Raw genomic sequence first — 12,846 nt, 5'->3', positions numbered from 1 at the left:
GACCTAGAGTAGTATAATGGAATGAACCTCACAACATGTGTAATGTCACAGAAGCAAGTCACAGTGACCTAGAGTAGTATAATGGAATGAACCTCACAACAACTGTAATGTCACAGAAGCAAGTCACAGTGGTCTAAAGTAGTATAATGTAATAAACCTCACTACAAGGGTGGTATCACAGAAGTAAGTCAGAGTGACCTGTATTAGTGTAATGCATTCCGTCACATGACAAAGAAAAGGCCATTAATCCATAAACATGGATTCATTTGTCAATACAGAACATTTGTTGAAAATTCATTTGTTGAAATTTAATGTAAAACAAAACAAGCAGTAAAACACAACTGAAAAACATTTATTCAAATAAAGCATCTCTGACACAATTAAAGCATGACCAAACAGTTCCACGCTCTCACTGTACCAACTTGCTCACATAAAATGGTTTAAAATGACAATACTGCATAGTGACACTTTAAACAATGAATGAGAATCTTTTTAATTGACACAGTTTTGACTAATGCAATAAAAAAGGTGGTGGTCACACAGCTGACAAAATAATGTAATCCTATTTCTTTATTGCGAATGCATTGTTTGGATTTATTCTGCAAACTGTAAATGTCTCCCAAGATATTGGCCATTCAAAGGTCATGCCTGGCCTTGAGTGCAGAACAGCACAGGAGGCTAGGGTACCAGACAAATATTTGTCATATTGTTTTAGCTAAAGTGAGACAACAGAACAAATGTCTCATACCAAACTTATCACAATAACCAGTCTCTGGATGGATCGCCTACAGCCACACTGTCTCATATCAAACTTATCACAACAACCTGTCTATAGATGGATCTCTTGCAATCATACTGTCTCATAAAACACTTATCACAATAATCAGTCTCTGGGTCAATCTCATGCTGCCTTACTGTCTAATACCAAGCTTATCACAGCAGCCAGTCTCTGGATAGATCAATTTCAGCCACATCATGTATAACTGCCAAATATATTATAAAGTGTTTGGAAGACTGCAATCATATATATATATATATATATATATATATATATATATATATATATATATATATATATATATATATATATATATATATATATATAGTAGGGCTTAAGTTCAAATACATGAAATACATGTGTTTATTGTTATTTATCTTTTGGGATCAAAATATAAAAAATGTCAACACACCTTATGTTGTGTTTTCTGAACTTCTGGTCTCTCAAACAGACAAGCCATCCTCCATCTCACCACATTCGATGGCTTCAAGGCTATGTACTACCATTCAGAGAAAGAGTACTACACCATAGCTGACTGAGAAAGACTACTGAACCATAGCTGACTGGGAATGACTACTACACCATAGCTGACTGGGAAAGACTATTATTACACCACAGCTGACTGGGAAAGACTATTATTACACCACAGCTGACTGGGAAAGACTATTATTACACCACAGCTGATTGGAAAAGACTACTACACTACATCTTACTGGGAAAGACTACTACACCATAGCTGACTGGGAAAGACTACTACACCATAACTGACTGTGAAAGACTAAAATACCATAGCTGAGAAAGACTACTACACCATAGCTGACTGGGAAAGACTACTACACCATAGCTGACTGGGAAAGACTAATACACCACATCTGACTGGGAAAGACTAATACACCACATCTGACTGGGAAAGACTACTGAACCATAGCTGACTGAGAAAGACTATTACACCACAGCTGACTGGTAAAAACTACTACACCACATCTGACTGGGAAAGGCTACTACACCATAGCTGACTGAGAAAGAGTAATACACCATAGCTGACTGGGAAAGACTACTACACTATAGTTGACTAAGATAGACTACTACACCATAACTGACTAGGAAAGACTGCTACACCATAGCTGACTGGGAAAGACTAATATACCATAGCTGACTGAGAAAGACTACTACACCATAGCTGACTGAGAAAGACTGCTACACCATAGCTGACTGGGAAAGACTACTACACTATAGTTGACTAAGATAGACTACTACACCATAACTGACTAGGAAAGACTGCTACACCATAGCTGACTGGGAAAGACTAATATACCATAGCTGACTGGGAGAGACTATTACACCACAGCTGACTGACAAGCCTGAAAAAACAAAGTTTGTTTCTTCTATACAACTGAATATCATATACAAAAAGACACATGATACTATGTACCATTGCTGATACTTGGTACAGTTGCTGATACTTGGTACAGTTACTCAGGAAGAAACACTAGGTACAGTTACTCAGGAAGAAATACTAGGTACAATTACTCAGGAAGAAATACTAGGTACAGCTACTCAGGAAGACAAAATAAAATTTGCCAGAGATTCAATTATTAATGACTGCAATTTGATACAATAGAAGCTGATTGGCTCAAATAAATCTGTGATTCTTCAAATATAGTGAACTGGCATTTGGGACAAGAGGATTGGCTCAAATAGATCTGTGATAATTCAAGTGTAGTTACCTGGCATTTGGGACAATCTGATTAGCTCAAATAGATATGTGATACTTCAAGTGTAGTTAACTGGCATTTGGGACAAGAGGATTGGCTCAAATAGATCTGTGATAATTCAAGTGTAGTTACCTGGCATTTGGGACAATCTGATTAGCTCAAATAGATATGTGATACTTCAAGTGTAGTTAACTGGCATTTGGGACAAGATGATTGGCTCAAATAGATCTGTGATAATTCAAGTGTAGTTACCTGGCATTTGGGACAATCTGATTAGCTCAAATAGATCTGTGATACTTCAAGTGTAGTTAACTGGCATTTGGTACAAGCTGATTGGCTCAAATAAATCTATGATACTTTTAGTGTAGTTACCTGACATTTGGGACAAGAGGATTGGCTCAAATAGATCTGTGATACTTTTAGTGTAGTTACCTGACATTTGGGACAAGCTGAATAGCCTAACAGTAACATAATATTATAATCCCAAAGTTATGACATTTCCAAATCGAGATTCCATGTCTAACAGAAAAATCAGTATTTCTGATATCGTAGTCGTGACACTTCCAGACAGTGTGACTATGGCAATCAGTAAAACAGAACTAATTACCTCATAGTCACGACACTTCCAATTTGAGTATCTATGGCTAACAGAAAAACATTACTCCTAACCCTATAGTAATGTCACTTCCAAATGGAGTGTCCTTGTGTTAGGGTAAAGCCATACTATAACCTTCTGGTCATGATACTTCCAATGCCTGGGTTAACAGTAAAACAGTAATCCTGGAATCAGAATAACTGCACTTCTACATGGACTGTCCTTGCCAAACAACAAAACAGTATTCCTGACCCCCAGTCATGACACTCCCAAAATAAGTGTCCATGCCAGCAGTACAATAACGTTCATGACCCCCCCAGTCATGACACTCCCAAAATAAGTGTCCATGCCAACAGTACAATAACGTTCATGACCCCCCCAGTCATGACACTTCCAAAATAAGTGTCCATGCCAACAGTACAATAACGTTCATGACCCCCCCCAGTCATGACACTCCCAAAATAAGTGTCCATGCCAGCAGTACAATAACGTTCATGACCCCCCCCGTCATGACACTCCCAAAATAAGTGTGCATGCCAAAAGTACAGTAGTATTTATGACACCCAAAATAAGCTTCCATGCCAACAGTACAGTAGTATTCATGACACCCAAAATAAGTGTCCATGACAACAGTACACTGGTATTCATGGCACCCAAAATAAGTATCCATGTCAACAGTACAGTAGTATTCACAAGACTCAAAATAAGTATCCATGTCAACAGTACAGTAGTATTCATGACACCCTAAACAAGTGTCCATGCCAACAGTACAATAATATTCATGACCCCATAGTCATGATACCCAAAATGAATTTCCATTACAAGCACTTAAACAGTACTTCTGATCGCATAATAATGACAATTTGAAAAGGAGTGTTGATGTCTAATAGTAAAACAATATTCTGCCTCCTGAGTCATGGCACTTCAAAATAGTGTCTGTGACTAACAGCAGAACAGTATTCCTGACTCATGACACTTATTTCCTTACCAAGCATTAAAACAGTACTCAGCCCCAGTATTTGTGACACTAATGGATGTCCAAATATATTCTGCTTACCAAACAGTAAAACATGACTTGGACCACATTGATGTGACAATTTCAAATGGAGTACCCTTGCACAACAGTACTCTGCAAGATGACTGCAGAGCAAAGAATCCTCCTTTTTATGTACACAGCAAGGTGAAGACAGAGCAAAGAATCCTCCTTCTTATGTACTCAGCAAGGTGAAGACAGAGCAAATAATCCTTCTTTTTATGTACACAGCAATATGAAGACAGAACAAAGAATCCTCTTTTTTATGTACTCAGCAAGGTGAAGACAGAGCAAAGAATCCTCCTTTTTAAGTACGCAGCAAGGGGAAGACAGAGCAAAGAATCCTCCTTTTTATGTACTCAGGAAGGTGAAGACAGAGCAAAGAATCCTCCTTTTTATGTACTCAGCAAGGTGAAGACAGAGCAAAGAATTCTTCTGTAAATGACATTATGATTAATGTAAATGTCATAAAGTTTTATTATACATTGTCACACAGTCATCAATTGGACCTCAGGTCACAATTAGCATTTAACAACTAACCAAATATCTAATGGAAACTTTCATTTTGAATTTCCAATGTCATGGATTCAGATTGAGATAAACACACTGCTTACAATACAATGATTCAGGTCAGGTAGAAAATGAACTTGCTTTTCGATAAGGTCAAGTCCATAATAAAATTATCCATACCATAAAAGGAACAAAAAAACAAACATATAATACAAATACAATATAAATAACACTATGAGAGATGAACATGTAAATGGTAGGCATGTGAATGGTCTGCATGTAAATGGTATAAATGAAAATGGTATGCATGTAAATGTTATGCATGTAATTGGTATGCATGTAATTGTTATGCATGTAAATGGTATGCATGTAAATGGCATGCACGGAAATGGTACAAATGTAAATGGCATACATGTAAATAGTACACATGTAAATGTTATACATCTAAATGGTATACATGTAAATGGCATGCATGCAAATGGTATACATGTAAATGGTATGCATGTAAATGGTATGGATGTAAATGGTCTGCATGTAAATGTATGATGTAAATGGTCTGCATGTAAATGTATGGATGTAAATGGTCTGCATGTAAATGGTATGCATGTAAATGAAATGCATGTAAATGGTCTGCATGTAAATGGTATGCATGTAAATGGTATACATGTAAATGGTCTGCATGTAAATGGCATGTAGGTATATGATATATATGTTAATGGTCTGCATGTAAATGGTATGCATGTAAATGGTATGGGTGTATATGGTATACAGGAAACTGGTATGTATGTAAATGGTATGTATGTAAACGGTATGCATGCAAATGGTTTACTAGTACATGGCATTCATGTAAATGGTATGCATGTAAATGGTATGCATGTAAATGGTGTGCATGTAAATATTATACATGTAAATGGTATGGATCTAATTGGCATGCATGTAAATGGTATGCATGTAAATGGTCTCCATGTAAATGGCATGGATGTAACTGGTATGCATGTAAAAGGAATGCATTTAAATGATCTGCATGTTAATGGATTGCATGTAAATGGTCTGCATATAAATTGTATGCATGTAAATGGTAAGCATGTAATTGGTATGCATATAAATGGCAAGCATGTAATTGGTCTGCAAGTAAATGGTATGCATGTAAATAGTATCCATGTAATTGGTATGCATGCATGCAAATGGTATGCATTTAAATGGTCTGCAAGTAAATCATATGCATGTAAATCATATGCATGTAATTGATATGCATGTAATTGGTATGCATGCAATTAGCACGAATGTAAATATTATGCATGTAAACAGTCTACATGTAATTGGCATGCATGTAATTGGTCTAGATGTAATTTGTATGAATGTAAATGGTATGCATTTAAATGGTATGCATGTAAATGGTCTACATGTAAATAACATCAATGTAAAAGGAATTCATGTAAATGGTATGCATGTAAATGACATGCATGTACTTGGTATGCATGTAAATGGTCTGCATGTATATGATATACATGTAAATGTTCTGCATGTAAATGGTCTACATGTAAATAACATCAATGTAAAAGGAATTCATGTAAATGGTATGCATTTAAATGGTCTGCATATAAATAGTACACATGTAAATGATCTGCATGTAAATGGTCTACATGTAATTGGCATGCATGTAAATGGTCTGCAAGTAAATGGTATGCATGTAAATGGTATGCATGTAAATTTGTCTTCACATTAATGGTATGCATGTAAATGGTCTGCATGTAAATGGTACGCATGTTCTGCATGTAAATGCTCTACATGTACATGGCATGCATGTAAATGGTATGCATGTAAATGTTATGCATGCAATTGGTATACATGGAAATGTTAGGCATGTAAATGGTATATGTAAATTGTATGCATTCATGTAAATGGTATTCCTGTAATTGGTATTCCTGTAATTGGTATGCATGTAAATGGTATGCATGTAAATGGCATGCATGGATATGGTACAAATGTAAATGGCATACATGTAAATAGTACACATGTAAATGTTATACATCTAAATGGTATACATGTAAATGGCATGCATGCAAATGGTATAAATGTAAATGGTATGCATGTAAATGGTATGGATGTAAATGGTCTGCATGTAAAGGTACGGATGTAAATGGTCTGCATGTAAATGGTATGCATGTAAATGAAATGCATGTAAATGGTCTGCATGTAAATGGTATGCATGTAAATGGTATACATGTAAATGGTCTGCATGTAAATTGCATGTAGGTATATTATATATATGTTAATGGTCTGCATGTAAATGGTATGCATGTAAATGGTATGGGTGTATATGGTATACAGGAAACTGGTATGTATGTAAATGGTATGCATGTAAACAGTAAGCATGCAAATGGTTTACTAGTACATGGCATTCATGCAAATGGTATGCATGTAAATGGTATGCATGTAAATGGTTTGCATGTAAATGGTATACATGTAAATGGTACGGATCTAATTGGCATGCATGTAAATGGTATGCATGTAAATGGTCTCCATGTAAATGGCATGGATGTAATTGGTATGCATGTAAAAGGAATGCATTTAAATGATCTGCATGTTAATGGATTGCATGTAAATGGTCTGCATATAAATTGTATGCATGTAAATGGTAAGCATGTAATTGGTATGCATGTAAATGGCAAGCATGTAATTGGTCTGCAAGTAAATGGTATGCATGTAAATAGTATCCATGTAATTGGTATGCATGCATGCAAATGGTATGCATTTAAATGGTCTGCAAGTAAGTCATATGCATGTAAATCATATGCATGTAATTGATATGCGTGTAATTGGTATGCATGCAATTAGCACGAATGTAAATATTATGCATGTAAACAGTCTACATGTAATTGGCATGCATGTAATTGGTCTAGATGTAATTTGTATGAATGTAAATGGTATGCATTTAAATGGTATGCATGTAATTGGTATGTATGCATGTAAATGGTCTACATGTAAATAACATCAATGTAAAAGGAATTCATGTAAATGGTATGCATGTAAATGACATGCATGTACTTGGTATGCATGTAAATGGTCTGCATGTATATGATATACATGTAAATGTTCTGCATGTAAATGGTCTACATGTAATTGGCATGCATGTATGCAAATGGTATGCATTTAAATGGTCTGCATATAAATAGTACACATGTAAATGATCTGCATGTAAATGGTCTACATGTAATTGGCATGCATGTAAATGGTCTGCAAGTAAATGGTATGCATGTAAATGGTATGCATGTAAATTTGTCTTCATATTAATGGTATGCATGTAAATGGTCTGCATGTAAATTGTACGCATGTTCTGCATGTAAATGCTCTACATGTAAATGGCATGCATGTAAATGGTATGCATATAAATGTTACGCATGCAATTGGTATACAAGGAAATGTTAGGCATGTAAATGGTATATGTAAATTGTATGCATTCATGTAAATGGTATTCCTGTAATTGGTATTCCTGTAATTGGTATGCATGTAAATGGTATGCATGCTAATGGTATGCATGGTAATGGTCTGCATGTTAAAGGACTGCATGTAAATGGTGTGCGTATAAAAGGTATGCATGTAAACGGCATGCTAATAGTCCGCATGTTAATGGCATGCATCCTAATGGTCTGCATGTAAATGGTCTACATGTAAATGGACTGCATGAAAATGGTGGCACATGTAAATGGTATGCATGCTAATAGTCTGCATGTGAATGGTATCCACACCAATGGTCTATATGTAAATGGTATGCATGCTAATGGTCTGCATGTAAATGGTATGCATGTAAAAGGTATGCATGTAAATGGTATGCAGGTAAATGGTATACATGTAATTGGTATGCATGTAAATGGTCTGCATGTAAATGGTCTACATGCAATCGGTATGCATGTAAATGGTATGCATGCATGTAAATGGTGTGCATGTAAATGGTATACATGTAATCGGTATGCATGGAAATGGTATGCATGCATGTAAATGGTATGCATGTAATTGGTATGCATGTAAATGGTCTGCATGTAATTGGCCTGCATGTAAATAATACACATGTATATGGTATACATGTAAATGGTATGCATGTAAATGGTATGCATGTAATTGGTATGCATGTAATTGGTATGCATGTAACTGGTCTACATGTAATTGGTATGCATGTAACTGGTCTGCATGTAAATGTTAAGCATGCAATTGGTATGCATGTAAATGGCATGCACGTAAATGGTATGCATGTAATTGGTATACATGTAAATGGTATACATGTAAATGGTATACATGGAAATGTTCGGCATGTAAATGGTAAGCATGTAATTGCTATGCATGTAAATTGTAGCCATGTGAATGGTATATGTAAATTGTATGCATTCATGTTAATGGTATGCATGTAATTGGTATACATGTAAATGGTATACATGTAAATGGTATACATGGAAATGTTCGGCATGTAAATGGTAAGCATGTAATATGAATGGTAGATGTAAATTGTATGCATTCATGTTAATGGTATGCATGTAAATGGTATGCATGTAATTGGTATGCATGGAAATGGTAGCCATGTGAATGGTATATGTAAATTGTATGCATTCATGTTAATGGTATGCATGTTAATGGTATGCATGTAAATGGCATGCATGTAAATGGTATGCATGTAAATGGTAGCCATGTGAATGGTATATGTAAATTGTATGCATTCATGTTAATGGTATGCATGTTAATGGTATGCATGAAAATGATCTCCAAGTCCATGGCATGCTTGTAAATGGTATTCCTGCAAATGGCATGCATGCTAATGGTATGCATGCTAATGGTTTCCATGTAAAAGGACTGGATGTAAATGGTGTACATGTAAATGGTATGCATGTAAAAGTTATGCATGTAAACGGCATCATAATGGTCTGTATGTAAATGGCATGCATGTAAATGGCATGCATGTGAATGGTACGCATGTAAATGGTATGCAAGCTAATGGTCTGCATGTAAATGGTATGCATGCTAATGGTCTGCATGTGAATGGTATGCATGCTAATGGTATGCATGTGAATGGCATGCATATAAATGGCCTGTATGTAAAAGGTCCTCATGTATATGGTATGCATGTAAATGGTATACATGTAATCGGTATGTATGGAAATGGTCTGCATGTAAATGGTCTACATGTAATCGGTATGCATGTAAATGGTATGCATGCATGTAAATGGTCTGCATGTAAATTGTATACATGTAATCGGCATGTATGTAAATGGTATGCATGCATGTAATCGGCATGCATGTAAACGGTCTGCATGTAATTGGCCTGCATGTAAATAATACACATGTAAATGGTATCCATGTAAATGTTTGGCATGTAAATGGTCTGCAATTAATTTGTATGCATGTAAATGTTCCGCATGTAAATGGTCTGCATGTAAATGGCATGTATGGAGATGGTATGTATGTAAATGGTATACATGTAAATGGTGTGCATGTCATTGACCTACATGCAAATGGTATGCATGTAAATGTTCCGCATGTAAATCGCATGCATTAAAATGGCCATCGTGTAATTCGTCTACATGTAAATGGTCTGCATGTAAAAGGTCTGCATGTATATGGTATGCATGTAATATGCCTGCATGTAAATGGTATACATGTAAATATTCCGCATGTAAATGGCCTGCATAAAGATGGCCATAATGTAATTGGTATGCACATAAATGGTATACATATAAATGTTATACATGTAAGTGGTCTGCAAGTAAATGGCATACATATAAAATGTATGCATGTAAATCATATACATGTAATTGGTATGCATGTAAATAGTCTTCATGTAAATGGTCTGCATGTAAATGGTCTGCATGTGAATAGCATGCATGTTAACTGCATGCATGTAAATGGTATGCATTTAAATGGTATGCATGTAATCGGTTTGCATGTAAATGGTATACTTGTAAATGGCATGCATGTAAATGGTTTGCATGTAATCGGTATGCATGTAAATGGTCTGCATGTACATGCTCTGAATCTAAATGGTCTCCATGTAAATGATATGCATACAAAAGTTATGCATGTAAATGGTGTGCATGTAAATGGTATACATGTAATCGGTATGGATGGAAATGGTCTGCATGTAAATGGTCTACATGTAATCAGTATGCATGTTAATGGTCTACATGTAATCAGTATGCATGTAAATGGTATGCATGCATGTAAATGGTATGCATGTTAATTGCATGCATGTAAATGGTCTTCATGTAAATGGTATCCATGTAAATGTTCTGCATGTATATGGCCTGCATAAAAATGGCCTGCATGTAAAAGGTCCGCATGTAAATGGTATGAATGTAAATGGTATATATGTAAATGGTATGCATGTAAATGGTATGCATGTAAATGGTTGGTAAAATAGCTATAGCAAGATAATGTCTCTTTTTATAATGTTTAATGCAACTCCAACTTTAAATAAAATCTGTCATAGCCATTGGTAGTACACTCTTGTGATGTCATCTCACTTAATCATTGGTTGTACACTCTTGTGATGTCATCTCACTTAGCCATTGGTTGTACACTCTTGTGATCTCATCTTACTTAGCCACTGTTAATACACTCTTGTGATGTCGCCTCACTTAATAATTGGTTGTACACTCTTGTGATGTCGTCTCACTTAATCGTTGGTAGTACACTCTTGTGATGTCATCTCACTTAACCATTGGTTGTACACTCTCGTGATGTCGTCTCATTTAGCCATTGGTAGTACACTCTTGTGATGTCGTCTCACTTAATCATTGGTTGTACACTTGTGATGTCGTCTCATTTAGCCATTGGTAGTACAGTCTTGTGATGTTGTCTCACTTAATCATTGGTAGTACACTCTTGTGATGTCATCTCATTTAGCCATTGGTAGTACACTCCTGTGATGTCATCTCACCTAATCATTGGTTGTACACTCTTGTGATGTCATCTCACTTAATCATTGGTTGTACACTCTTGTGATGTCATCTCATTTAATCATTGCTTGTACACTCTTGTGATCTCATCTTACTTAGCCATTGGTAGTACACTCTTGTGATGTGTGATGTCATCTCACTTAGCCATTGGTTGTACACTCTTGTGACATGATCTCATTTAACCCTTGGCTGTACCCTCTTGTTAGGTGAGACAGTACTTAATCAACTTCATCCTGCATAGACAAATTAGCGTGTATGAGACCTCATGAAGAATTTACTTACTGACTCCTCCCTGCATAAACAGGACAGTTCAGGAGCTGATGGCCAGAATGATCATAATAATGCAACCTATGATACGGCAAATATCAAAGTCATACTTCACACCTCTTAATGATGAGTGCCAAGTGAGGAAGCTGTTAGTACCATTCTTGTAAGTCTATGGTATGACAAAGCCAGTACCTATAGCAGAATAATACAAATAGTACAAATATCAGATGAGAAGAAAAGTAAAAAAGAACAATACTACAATGATAAAACAATAAACAGCAGAAACAGTACAACAGTACAAATAGTAGAATAGAACAAATTAGAATAGTACACATACGAAAACAAGACTGAAAAACAGCTAATAATCCCAAAATCTTGGTAATATTGTTCTATGTAGGGCAAATGATAATATACAAGTGTTCCAAACATCATGCAATGATTTTTAATACAATCGATTAACACTGCTGTGTAATAATTATCTGAGCGGTATCAAATTAACACTGCTGTGTACTAATTATCTGAGAGGTATCAAATCATGCATGCTTTTGATCCAAATGTTCATTAGGAACCAACAATCAAATGACAGCTGTTTTAATTTCCTTGTCCGTTAAGATCTAAAGTGCTCATCAAATGATAAATATAATAGACAAGAAAACATGCCATAGGTACATACAGATATGGAACTTGACCATAAGCATATACAGACATAGAACACAAGCCATAGGTACATACAGATATTGAACTTGACTGTAAGCATATACAGACATAGAACACATGCCATAGGTACATACAGATATTGAACTTGACTGTAAGCATATACAGACATAGAACACATGCCATAGGTACATACAGATATGGAACTTGACCATAAGCATATACAGATATAGAACACAAGCCACAGGTACATACAGATATGGAACTTGACCATAAGCATATACAGACATAGAAAACATGCCATAGGTACATACAGATAGGGAACTTGACCATAAGCATATACAGATATA

The 12,846-nt window shown here is 35.7% G+C and overlaps 1 long non-coding RNA gene across 1 annotated transcript in view; it reads right to left on the bottom strand.

The window, feature by feature from the left end:
• Window positions 1-331: 331 nt before the first annotated feature.
• LOC149772538 (uncharacterized) overlaps window positions 332-12,846 on the bottom strand; it is a 31,554-nt gene continuing 19,039 nt past the window's right edge. The window contains exon 2 of the long non-coding RNA XR_016417683.1: window positions 332-12,034. This is a non-coding gene — a long non-coding RNA (uncharacterized LOC149772538). The remainder of the gene's footprint in view (window positions 12,035-12,846) is intronic.

The sequence above is a fragment of the Sinohyriopsis cumingii genome, unplaced genomic scaffold (genome assembly GCF_028554795.1).
Source record: "Sinohyriopsis cumingii isolate HCF-2022 unplaced genomic scaffold, ASM2855479v2 utg001397l, whole genome shotgun sequence".
NCBI lineage: Eukaryota > Metazoa > Mollusca > Bivalvia > Unionida > Unionidae > Sinohyriopsis > Sinohyriopsis cumingii.
This window is presented reverse-complemented; position numbering and strand designations above follow the sequence as displayed.